Below are 11,675 nucleotides of genomic sequence, written 5' to 3'. Positions count from 1 at the left end.
CACAACCCAGGACACACAGCAGGTCTCTCATTCAGGAATAGAGCATCACAACGGGAACACAACCCAGGACACACAGCAGGTCTCTCATTCAGGAACACACCTACTAGTAAACTGCGCACACTTTCAGGGAGGCAAAGGAAGACAAAGGTTTTTAAAGGAACAAAGGAAGAGGATGACATCATTGTTTTGAAACAACTATCCTCGGCTACACAGATCGGGAACAAGGCCATGCTGGCTGAAGCGCACGGGCAGTGGCTGGGCAGGCGTCGCTGCTGAAGGCCTTCTGCATGAGGCTGGGCAGCCTTTGTGGGGGACCATGGTGCTTGCAGGCTTCTGTGACAGTTCTGTTGTCAGCCATACCAGCAGGGAACCCTCTCTTCTCTTCGTGGCCCTCCCAGACTCTCTTTGTCAGGGTTGCCTTAACAATAGAGACTCGTTTTGCCTCTGACAACATTCACGTGTGCTCGCTTACCTGCCGGCCACCTGGCATGAGGAAGACATGTGCGTTTCCCGGAAGGGCACCCGCCCGCCCCAGACCAGACTGGGCCCCAGCAGTGCTTCTGTCTGTTATTTATGGACGCATGATTCTTCATGGCAAACCACCGTGAGAACTCCGGGGGCTCTAAAAGTCACACCAGCTCAGGAGGTAGGTAATTAGGACTTCCAGGGGGAAGGTCTTCTGATCTTGGCTGGGGTCACTCAGATGTTTGTGAGGGAATGTGAGGCAGTGGTGGAGGAGATGCTTGGCTGGGACACCTGGCAGCAGAGCGGGTGTGAGGAGGAGGGCAAGGTCAGCTGATGCTGACAACAGTGGGGGGAGGAGCCAGGGCTGGCGAGCCTCTGGGAATATGAAGGGGAGACCCAACAGCACCAGAATCACAGGAGCAAGACCCAAAACCAGAGCCCGAACTGCCCAACCCCTGAGTGACAGCTACCAAACTCATGCAGAGGAAAGACCCTCTGTGGTGTGTCAGGAAGTCAGGGGGTGGAGGGAAATGGAGCAGGGCAGGGCCAGGCCTGAGGGTTGACATGTCCATTCATAAAGGTCACCAGTGCCCTTGAAGGAGCAGTTTGTAGAGTTCAAAGCCACAGAGCAGTGGCATCAGGGAGCTACCTAAAATTTTATATCTCAAAGTTTAATTCATGTCAAAAATTTCTAGTAGTTACATTAAAAAAATTGAAAAGAAACAAATGAAATTATTTTCAATAATAGATTTCATTTAACCTAATACATCCAAAATATTTTCATTTCAACAGACAACGTCGGCATTAGGCATTTTTATATACTTATTTCTGTTCTAGGTCTTCCAGATTTGGTGTGTATTTTTCATACTTGCAACATGTTTCAGTTCTAAGAGAAACGCGTTCCTTGGTCACATGGACCACATCTGAAGTGGTCCACAGCACAGGGAACAGCTACAAGCTGGTAAGTGCAGCCCAATTCCAGGATTACCATGGAGAAGATAGTGGGACACCCAGCAGAGAGAGGGCCTTCCTGCAGGACCCCAATAGCAGGCCAGAGAGAGAGAGAGAAACAGATGATGAAATGAGCAAGGCTGGGATGCACAGGTGACAGGGGACATGAGAGTGCCTCTCACAGGCACAGAGAGAACTGGGACAGGCTGCCCAGAGCACTTGGCACTGAGGACAGGCTGTCGTGCCAAGCAAAGATGTGGGAGGCAAGAGTGTCTGGGACACAGGGAACAGCAGGAGTGACAACCCAGAAAAGAGTGAGATAGCTGGTGGTTTATGGCTCATGCAAGCCCCTGGTTGTGCTGACTGGATCTACTGAATGCTGAATGCCACATCCACCTGTCAGACTCATGTGCACACTGAGGCCTTTGCCAGACGTCACCTGGGCCTGCATCTTATAGATGTCTCCAGAATCCACGTGGCAGAGGAGAAGTGTGGCCGGTTTGTCCAAATCAGTTGTGCAGATGCTGGTTAGAGACATAGTCAAGCTGAGCTTGGCCACACAGCTGGCCAAGAACAGTGAGAGACTGGGCTTCTCAGCACACACTTTGTTACCTTTCACTGCCAAGAACAGGGAACAACTGAGATTTTCAACATTTTCCTTATTACTTCTCCAGAATGGAAGATCACGAAGTGTTCCAAACAATTGTTTTGTCTGTTTGTAAACTATTTCTTCTAGTATCAGCTGTCACTAAGGACATGGTTGTATTCATGTGAATTGCATTTCAATGTGATTTCCCAGGACATAGTTTACATTCTGTTACATTCATAACAGAATATAGGGCGCTCCAGGTCCTAGTTCTAATTGAGGAAGCTCTTGTGAACTCTTTGAAAGCCATCTGAGCCTACTAATTTAACACATTTTAAAAGGATGCAAATTGAGACAAATGGCAAGCATTGTGGAATTCACCATAACATTAATGGTAGAATAGAAATAATCCACTTTTGGTCAGCAAGAACTCAAATTTAAGGGTAAATAAAACTGTTTCATACATTAAACTTCTTCTTCATTTCATATGTTTAATAATTTCATATGCTAAATTCTTATTTCCTTGTAGATCTTATTGCTATTTGACTTCAAAATCCCGCTAACCGCCCCCCCACACACTGGTTTGTGAATCTCTGCTTTATCTGATTCCTAAGGCCACAAAAATTGTTACTGTTACTATCGTCAGGGTAACACCTAGTCATTTCCTAATGTTAAATGAAACCTTAACCTTGAAACTATTCTGTGTCTTTCTAGATTATACAATGTTCAGGAAAGGTACATCGATAACAGATTTTGGTCAGGATTTTTTTTTTTAAAAAACCCTTACAAACATACTTATTTTAAAAGTTGTTAGTATTTCCATACTTAATTCCTTGCCTAAGCTAAAAAAATCACCTGAAACTGAAATCCTGACTAGGGGCAAAGACAGAAGAGAGGCCTGGTGAGGTGCATGGGCAGGAGGGGGCGGCCCCGGCCTCCAGGCTGACAGGGGCTCTGCAGGGTGGCAAGACAGGCCCGCAGCAGCCAAGGGGCAAGGGCAGAGAAGATGCACTTGTGTTTCCTTGCCCAGTAGGGTCCTCACCTGTTCTCTATTTTAATTTTCTTTGAAATTCTATCTGGCTGCAGAGCTGGAAGGGGAGCATTGAGAAGCCCCAAGGCAACCCCATTTTACCACCAACACACTCCCAAGTCATCCTGACCACTCTGACCACCCCGTCTGGGTCTGATAACTCATGAGACAGTGGCCACAACCCAGTGGAGTCTCATCAAAGTCTGTTGTTATGAATCAGGCTTAGGGCACACTTAGAAAATCATCTTCATCTAGTTCCAAATATCTTCTGCTGGGAAACAAATTGGGTTTTCCCCGGCCTGGTCTTTGAGATGTAGGGGTTAATTTCTTTATCATTCAGCCTGTAAGTGTGCTACTCCAAACAGCAGTCCTCAGTAAGCTGCACCAAGGGCCAATCCATCTATCTCCTCCCTCTCTCATCTGTCTCTGCCTACTTGTCTAAATATATCCCCTTGTTCCTTGGAAATACTTTGTAGGATTCAGTGTGTCCTCAAAATCACAGCACTTCCATGGTAAGATGCATGGCCCAGCAGAGTGACTAAGCTGCAGATCCTGTTTGCTAAGATACAAGGTTATAAAGGGCTCTACAACACACAAAGAGGGTACCACATGCCCTTTTGCCCATTGTGTCCTAACCTTAGGAATTCCAGCTCCACCAGTGATCTCCTGTGTGGCTCATCATGCTTCACAGTCAGTGTGAGGCTTACAAGAGCACCGTGTTCTCATTCACACAAGTTAGAGGGCACAACTCAAGGACACAAGCTCAGTATGCACCAAGCATTGCAGAGGGCCAGGAATGGCAATCTGGCAGTTAGCACTCCACAAAATGGCAATGTATGTAGCAGAGAAGGTGCTGTGGAGAGAATGTCAGCTTCTAGGGGGTTCAGAGGCTGGTGTTCTCCAAGCCTTTGGAAGGTGGATCAGCTCCAAGGAGGCACCAATGGTAACTCAGGAGAGGCCTCTGCAACAGAAGCAAAGGCGGGGAGAGGCAAAGAGAGAGACAGAGAACGATGGTAAGCACCCCAGTTGAGCAGAAGATCAGGGTGTATGAGGAGGAAGGAGAGAAGAAAGTTCGAGAGGGCACCAGAAGGGAGGGAGCAAGAAGATGAAGAGAAATAACCAGCAGGATGTCTCAGCTCTTGACATAAGGAGACACTCCAAGACTTAGTGTCTCAGACTACAACCACCAAAAAAAAGGAATAAAAACTCAAATGTTTACCACGGCTTGTAATCTTGCACTTGATTGAGCTTAGCTAGGAAGTTCTTCCACTCCAAAGGATCTCAACTGACTGTGGGCATTTGGAGGCTTAACAGGATGGACATTCAGACAATTCATATGCTCATGATTGTGGTTCTTGGCCACCTTCTGAGATGCAGCTGTGTCAGCATGGAGCCTCCATGATCCTCTACATGGGCCTTTTAGTGTGGATACTTGAGCTTCCTCCCAGCATGGCAGCTGAATTCCAACAAAGGAGCCGTCCAAGAGGACAAGTCCCGGTGAGAAAGTACTTGTCAAAACTCCTTTTGCATCAACCTTGATGACTCACTGACCTTATGTGGTCATATAATGACACCTACAGTTAAAGTGGGAGGGGGCTGTATAAGAAAGTGAATGCCAGAAGTTATCTCACCTGTGAGCCTATCAACATACCAGCTACCAGAGGTGTGTATTGCAGGACCCAAAGCAAAAATTCTTTAGGATCTCAAATAGGTGAATAAAATAGAAATGGAAAAAGCAAATCCAGTGGTTTGTAAGCTACATATATGTAAAGGACAACATGTAGGTAGAAAAGAGAGTAAAGGCTTCTTGAGTAACTGAAAGGACAATGGTGTCAATAGTGCATAAGGTAGATGAGGGAAGAACTGACTTGATCAAGTATTTCATGAATGTCTACTTATTCAACCCCCATTCTAGATGAACAAGCACCCAGCCAACTTGTACAGACCTCCCATCCAGATGGCTCACAGGAGACTTTAGTCCAATGCTCAGGATTTGGGAAATAACCATTCCTTTTTTTCCTGTAGTCACAATCCCCACAGCTCCTCCCATTCCCAGTTTTATGTCATGAAGCCCAAATCAAAATACCAAGAAATGGTATGGGCTGGCAGCAACCTTCTGTGTCTTAAACATTGGTCTATATAGTTACAAGCAAACTATCACCTCCCGTGAATGACCCCCTACAGCCCGACCACCTCATAGCACTGCTACACCTCACTCCAGGCTCTCCTCTCCCTGGTCAGGCTTCCTCCAACCTTTCTCCCTGGACAGTGCAAATACTGTAACCAACCCTCAGTCACCACTACCTCCCACTGATGGGCTGTGAGACACTAACCGAGTCATTGTACCTGTCTGACATCAGCTCATTACTGAGCAAGTTGGACATGTTAATTTCCTAAGTTCTCTCTAGCTCTGCAACCCATGATGTCAGCATAGTAAGACATCCTAAGTGACCACCTAACGGCAACCTCCAAGGCAAACCAACAAAACCATAAACTTGACCTGAAGGACTAAACACAGTGACTACAGACAAAAGGCTTACTATTTACAAGACTGGTTCCAGCCTGTGTAGATAGGGATCAGCTATTTATTAATGCAGTTTGGTGTCCCTTCTCTGCTCTGCCTGGGACAGCAAGTGTTTTATAGTTCCTATTCAGGGAGTTGGGATGCTTGATCTGTAATAGAAATTTATATATTAGTCAAGTTTTATCTTTCTCCCGATTAATGTTTCACATAAGGCTCGTCCACAAACAACTTAATCCCTGCTAACATGGTAATACTTGTAATCCATGGAGTGTTTTTATGCAAATACCAAAATCCGCCATGTGAAGATTAAAATGTGTAGGTGTCTGGCATAAGAAAACACCGGCTTTCTCACTGAGTTTCCAAGCTACTTTCTAAGAAACGAATGACATGGTCCATGAGCAAAAGCAATGGAGGACTTAGATTAGTTCCTAGATAGAACTAGAAATAGTTAAATATTTTCTCTTTAAACATGAAAAATTGTTATATTTTTAAAAATCCTTCTCTTTCTTTCATCTTGTGGATTTAACTACAGATCGGTTAAGGTCAATAAGAAATAACAGTCAAACAAAAATAAACAAATACAAACCTCCCTTTCAGATTAAGCTTCTGGGAAATGACTGGACATGTTACCGGGATCCTACCAAGTAGTCAGAGTTCAGGTTGGAGGAACGATTACAAATGTTCTGAAGGAGGCTGAGTCCATAAAAAAGGGGGAAAAGCTTTATAAAATCTCAGTGGCATTAAATGTGGATGAGAAATGACTCGCAGTCCAAATCATGCCTCCTCTCTCAATCTTTGGAGAAAATAGCATAAGAGTCTTGTAATTATTTTAAGTATCTCTTTTAAATGTGGACATATAATTTATAGGAATATCCAGAGTGCATTTCCAAGACAGTACTCAGTTTAACTAATGAAGTCCTAATGTCTTCATTATTCAAACTTCCTTTTACATCTGGACATATGTAGGATAGGAATACAAAAAAAAAAAAAAAATAGTAGGGCAGGATCACACAGAATTTAATACTTAGTATTAAGCCTGGGACTGCTCATCAAATTACCTAAAAATAGATGTTTGAAGTTACTAAAGCAAATAGTTGCTATCTAAATTCAATGTTCTCTCCACCCCGAATCTGGAGGAAATATCAGGAACTCAAATAGAGACTCAAGCCAAAACGAAAATGAACGAGCTCATCCTCTCCCCGCTGCGTGCTTCTTGCCGTCTAAATGTCCCCATAATAACATCCATAACGCAGGAACATGGTTAGTTCATTATACGGTAATGGGATAGGGAGAGCAAATAAACCATTAGAGAGCAGGAAACATTATATTAAACATCTCAAAAACAAACACTGTATTAAAAAATCCTGGGCATCAAGATTATCGACTTTTTAATACCTTAACAATTTACCGAATTATGGCAGGACTGGCGACTCAGTGTGATCCCACCGGGGCCAGAACCTGCTGCTGAGACGCGCCTCTCTCTGCTTCATGGTTAGTCCGTTCCGCTCTCTCATTATGTGCCAGAAATGCAAGGAACGTGATTCTAAAACAAGATATTCATCTAGCATTCACTGAGTTTAATTATTTTCTGAATGTAAGAGGGTGTGCACGCACGTGCGACTTGAAGCCAGCCTAAGGGGCGTCTGCTTGGAAACGCTCATGGTTTTGCTACGGGCAGGGACGTGTTGTCCCCTTCTTGGAGTGGCGGGGCTGGAGTAACCAGGGGGCCTCACACCCGGGAAGAGCTGGCGGCTCCGAGACTCACTATGCGGTCAGACTAGATGGCCCGGAACCGCAGCAGTCGCCCACCTACACTCTCCACACACACACACCCCCCTCACCTTGGTGAGAAAGTCAGTGCCCCCTAAAGAGAGAAGACACGCAAAACACCCCTGTTGCCTCCGGCTCCACACGTTCCCACGGCCCTGTGGGGGCATGACGGGGCCCCATGGTTGTCCGTCGCTCCAAGGCAGCATCCGGCCAGATGGCAGCAGGGGGACAGGCCCCACCTACCACCTGTTCTCTCTCAGAGGGCTCCAGGCACCATCCTGCGTCCCCTTTGCTCCCTCTGACGCTGCCACCTCGACCCCGTGCCGCTCCTCAGCTGCAATTAATCAGTGAGACTTTATCCAGTTCATGAGGACCACGCAGGGCCTGAGAAATGACCCACAGCCCTCTTCCTCTGCAGGCCTCGGTCCTCCTGTGGGTCACTGCTCGGGGACCCTGCCCAGCGGGGCCCTACTGCTTCCCCAGAACTCTCGGCTTCTGTAAACCAGGGGCAACCAAAAATGCTCTCATTGGACAGAGGATCGTTTCGTTGGATTTTTGTGTCTGCGCTCATCAGCCTGATCCTGCGAGTGTTAGCCTGCAGCACACAGTCTCCTGTACTATGAGAAATGTACCGGTGTTGGGTTTCATGTTAAATACTAGCTGGCCAAAGTAATCTGGAGGAACGCTTACTTGGCTAAGGACCCCCAGACTCTATGAAAAGAAAACCAATTTCTATCTGCTTGGATTGACAGTAACATGCCAGGACCCAGGGGGCCCAACTCAAAGCAAGCTCCCATCTGGGCACAGGCAACTGGGTGGGCCAAAAATTAGCATTTAGTTCAACTTACAGATCATATGCACAAAAATTAAAGACTATTCCCCATCAGATTTACACTCCATTTTATTTATTAGAGAAGCTAAAAGCATCCAACCATCTGCACAGACTTTGCATAAACCTGCGGGATAAAGGTCTGGACCTATGCACACGGCCATGGGGACACACATCCATGGTCTACGGAGAAGCAGAGGGTGTCAAGACGGGAGGGTCCTCCCCACCTGCGATGCTTGGGAACACACTGATGAGTCACCTCACTGTCCCCAGGTCTTCCTCCCACAGCCTGTGAGTCCACGGAGAGCCTTGAATAAAATATAAGCTGCACAGAAACTGCCCAAGGAGATTAACATGTATTTTGTCTGGCTAATACCTCACGCCCTTAAACTAAGGGAAAGCACTGGTGAGTCTCAAGATTGAGACTTGGAATTTCTGGTCCACATTCTACCCTTTTCCACTGAGAATAAGAAGGAAAGAAGGAAATTTTCAGTAAATGTTGCCACTTACTCGAAACATGAAAAGTACATTCAGCCCCTTGTTTCCGACACAGTAGCTGATTTTGATAACACGTGATGGACGGGATAGTCCTGAGGAAAGGAGCCCCTCTACACAACCGTCATTAACCGTCATTTTGAGAATACACTCCTTTTCTACTTCTGTTGTTTATTTTCTTAATTTTGAGTTTTGAGCGTTCTTTCTGTATTCTGAATACAGCGCTTAGTCAGATACGAAATTTGGAAACATTTTCCTCCCAGCCAGTGACTTGTCTTTTGTCTTCACAGTGTTTTTCCAAAAGTAGAAGTTTTTAACTTGGTAAAGTTAAATTAATTAATTTGTCCTTTTGGGGTCATATCTAAGACATCTTTGCCTAATTGTGGTCATACAACATTTCATTTCATTTACTGTTTAAATTTTGCATTTAGACACAATGAAGCAGTATTATGCTCTACCAGAGTTCCGTTTCTAACATGGTGCAGGAGGTGGTGTGGATTTTTTTCCTTTTTTACCTGTAGGTGTTGCTGTGTGTTTTCAGAGTGCCTTTCCCTCCTGAATCAAGTCTGTATCTTTGCTGGAGTCAGTGGTCTGTACGCAGGCAGCTCTTTATCCATCTTTGCAGCAATATCACACTGTCATCGTTATTGTAGCTTCATGATGAGTTGTGTTTGATATTCTGTGTCCTTTGAAGTTCCTTACAAGTTTAGAATCAATCTGTCAGTTTCTTCAACCTGAAAGGCACTTGGGTTTTTATGAGAATTAAGTTGAATGTAAAGAGCAAGGTGGGAAAGATTGACTTGTTAACCACTTCTGACCTAGATGTACATCCACTGATTTAGTCTCTTTAACCTTCTATCAACAAGGTTTTATAAACTTCAGTTTACAGGCATTTCACCTCATTCATAAGATTTAACCTCTGTTTCACGTTTTTGATGTTATTGTGGATGGTGTCTATTTTTATTTTAAAATCTTATTCTTTACTACTATGTGGAAATATAATTGATTTTTGTATATTGGTTTTCTGTTCTGAAATCTTGTTAAACTAATTTGTTAGTCATAGAAATTTTCTGGTATATTCCACCAATTTTTTCTTTTTAGGCATGGCATTCATGAATAAAGAGAAATGGACTTCATCCTTTCTGAGCACAGTGAATTTTATTTATCTTTATTGGTTTACTGCACTGTGTGGAAACTCCAGTACAATGCTGAATGGAAGTGGCAGAAAAGAATACTCCAAACTCGTGCCTCAGTTTAGAAGGAAAACATTCAGTCTGTCTCCAATAAGTATGATGTTATCTGTAGGATTTTTTATAAATACATAGAAGTTTTTTATTGAGTTCAGGAACATCCCTTTATTCTTTGTGTACTGAGAGTTTTCATCAGGGTAAATGTTGTATTTTGGCAGGTGATTTTTCTGCATGGGTTGGGATTATCACGTGGTCTTGCTTTTTGAGCTGCTCAGCACAACTGAAGATAAACGAGTCTTACGCTCCTAGGATGATGTACCATTCTTTTTATATTTTATGGGATCGTGTTTGTTAGAATATTGTTTAGAATGTTTGCATCGTCCTCGTGAGAGGTTTTGACTCATAGTCTTTTTTTGCCATCTTTGTCTCATTGGATATCAGGGCAATGTTGCCCACGTAGGCTGTGTCGGGAAATCGTCTCCTCTTAAGATATTAACAGCTTCCTAAAAAATAAATATGTAGGTAACACATGGAGAGATGCTGAACATCATCAGGCATTAAGAAAATGTAAATGAAAACCACAGTGAGATGCCACGTTATTTACATTGGAATGACTACAACTTAATAAGAGTGGTCACACGCAGTGCTGGTGAGGATACGGAATGACTGGAACTCTCGCTCACTGCTTTTAGGAATGTGGTATGACACAGCCCTTTGGAAACAAACACTTGGAAGTTTCTTAAAAAGATCACACGATTTCCACATGAGCCAGCCATTCCACAGCCGTACCGTTCACCCAGGAGAGTTGAGAGCGTAGAGAGGGTTATGCATTATCAGTGATGCCAGCTTTCTTTACAGTGAACAAAAATGAAAAGAAATCAAATGCCCACCAACAGGAGAAGGGAAAACCAGGCTTAGGTGTCCACACGGGGCAACGCTACTGAGCAACTAACAGGAATAGCCAACGATACATGCCACGACTTGGAATGATCTTAGAATAATTATGCTGAGTGAAAGAAACCACAGAAAAGAAACCACAGGAGAGCACAGACTATATGATTTCATTTATATAAAACTGTAGAAAATGTAAGTTTGACCACAGTGACCGAGTGACAGGAAGCAGATCAGTGATTGCTCAGACCTGAGGGGAGGGGCTGGAAAGGGAGGCCTGGGAGGGAAAGATTGTCCGGGCGCAGAGGACACTTCTGTGTAGGTTTGGCATCTTGGCTGTGGCAACGACCTTACAGGTGCTTACAAATGTTAAAACTGCTTCAGATTGTGCCCTTTAAATGTATGCATATGATTAATGTCCATAACACCCTATAAAGCTAATAAATGTAGGGAAATATTATGCACAGAAATGTTTAGTTTTTACATAACACCTATTATTCCTTGCTGACCAAAGTTAGTGCATACACATTACAGATTTGGGGAAAATTAAGAAAGTGTAAGAGAAAAGAATAAAAATAATTATTACATCACCCCCGAAATAATCATTCCTCAAAAATTCTCTCTTCCTCTCTTTATTTTTGGTTGTATATGTGTTTCCTTACTTCAGATTATGAGTACATACTGTTATGTCACCTGCTCTTTTAATTTAAAAAATTAAAAAGTCCTAAGCTGAGGATTCCCATATGTTGTTGGGGCTTCTCCTGCAATGCAGCTTTATTAGCTCATGATGCACTACTGTTTATTTAACAAGCATCTCGTTAGAGCTATGTGTTGTTTCCAATTAGGAGGGTTTATTTTAACAACACAGTGCTCTCCTGATCAGACATTAATGGCTGTCCCTCATTAACTTCTATAATGCACACACACACAAACACATATATATA

The sequence above is a fragment of the Otolemur garnettii genome, unplaced genomic scaffold (assembly GCF_000181295.1).
Source record: "Otolemur garnettii isolate 467f Iridium unplaced genomic scaffold, OtoGar3 scaffold00188, whole genome shotgun sequence".
NCBI classification, from domain to species: domain Eukaryota; kingdom Metazoa; phylum Chordata; class Mammalia; order Primates; family Galagidae; genus Otolemur; species Otolemur garnettii.
The sequence above is the reverse complement of the archived record's forward strand: the minus strand, read 5'-3'. Positions refer to the sequence as shown.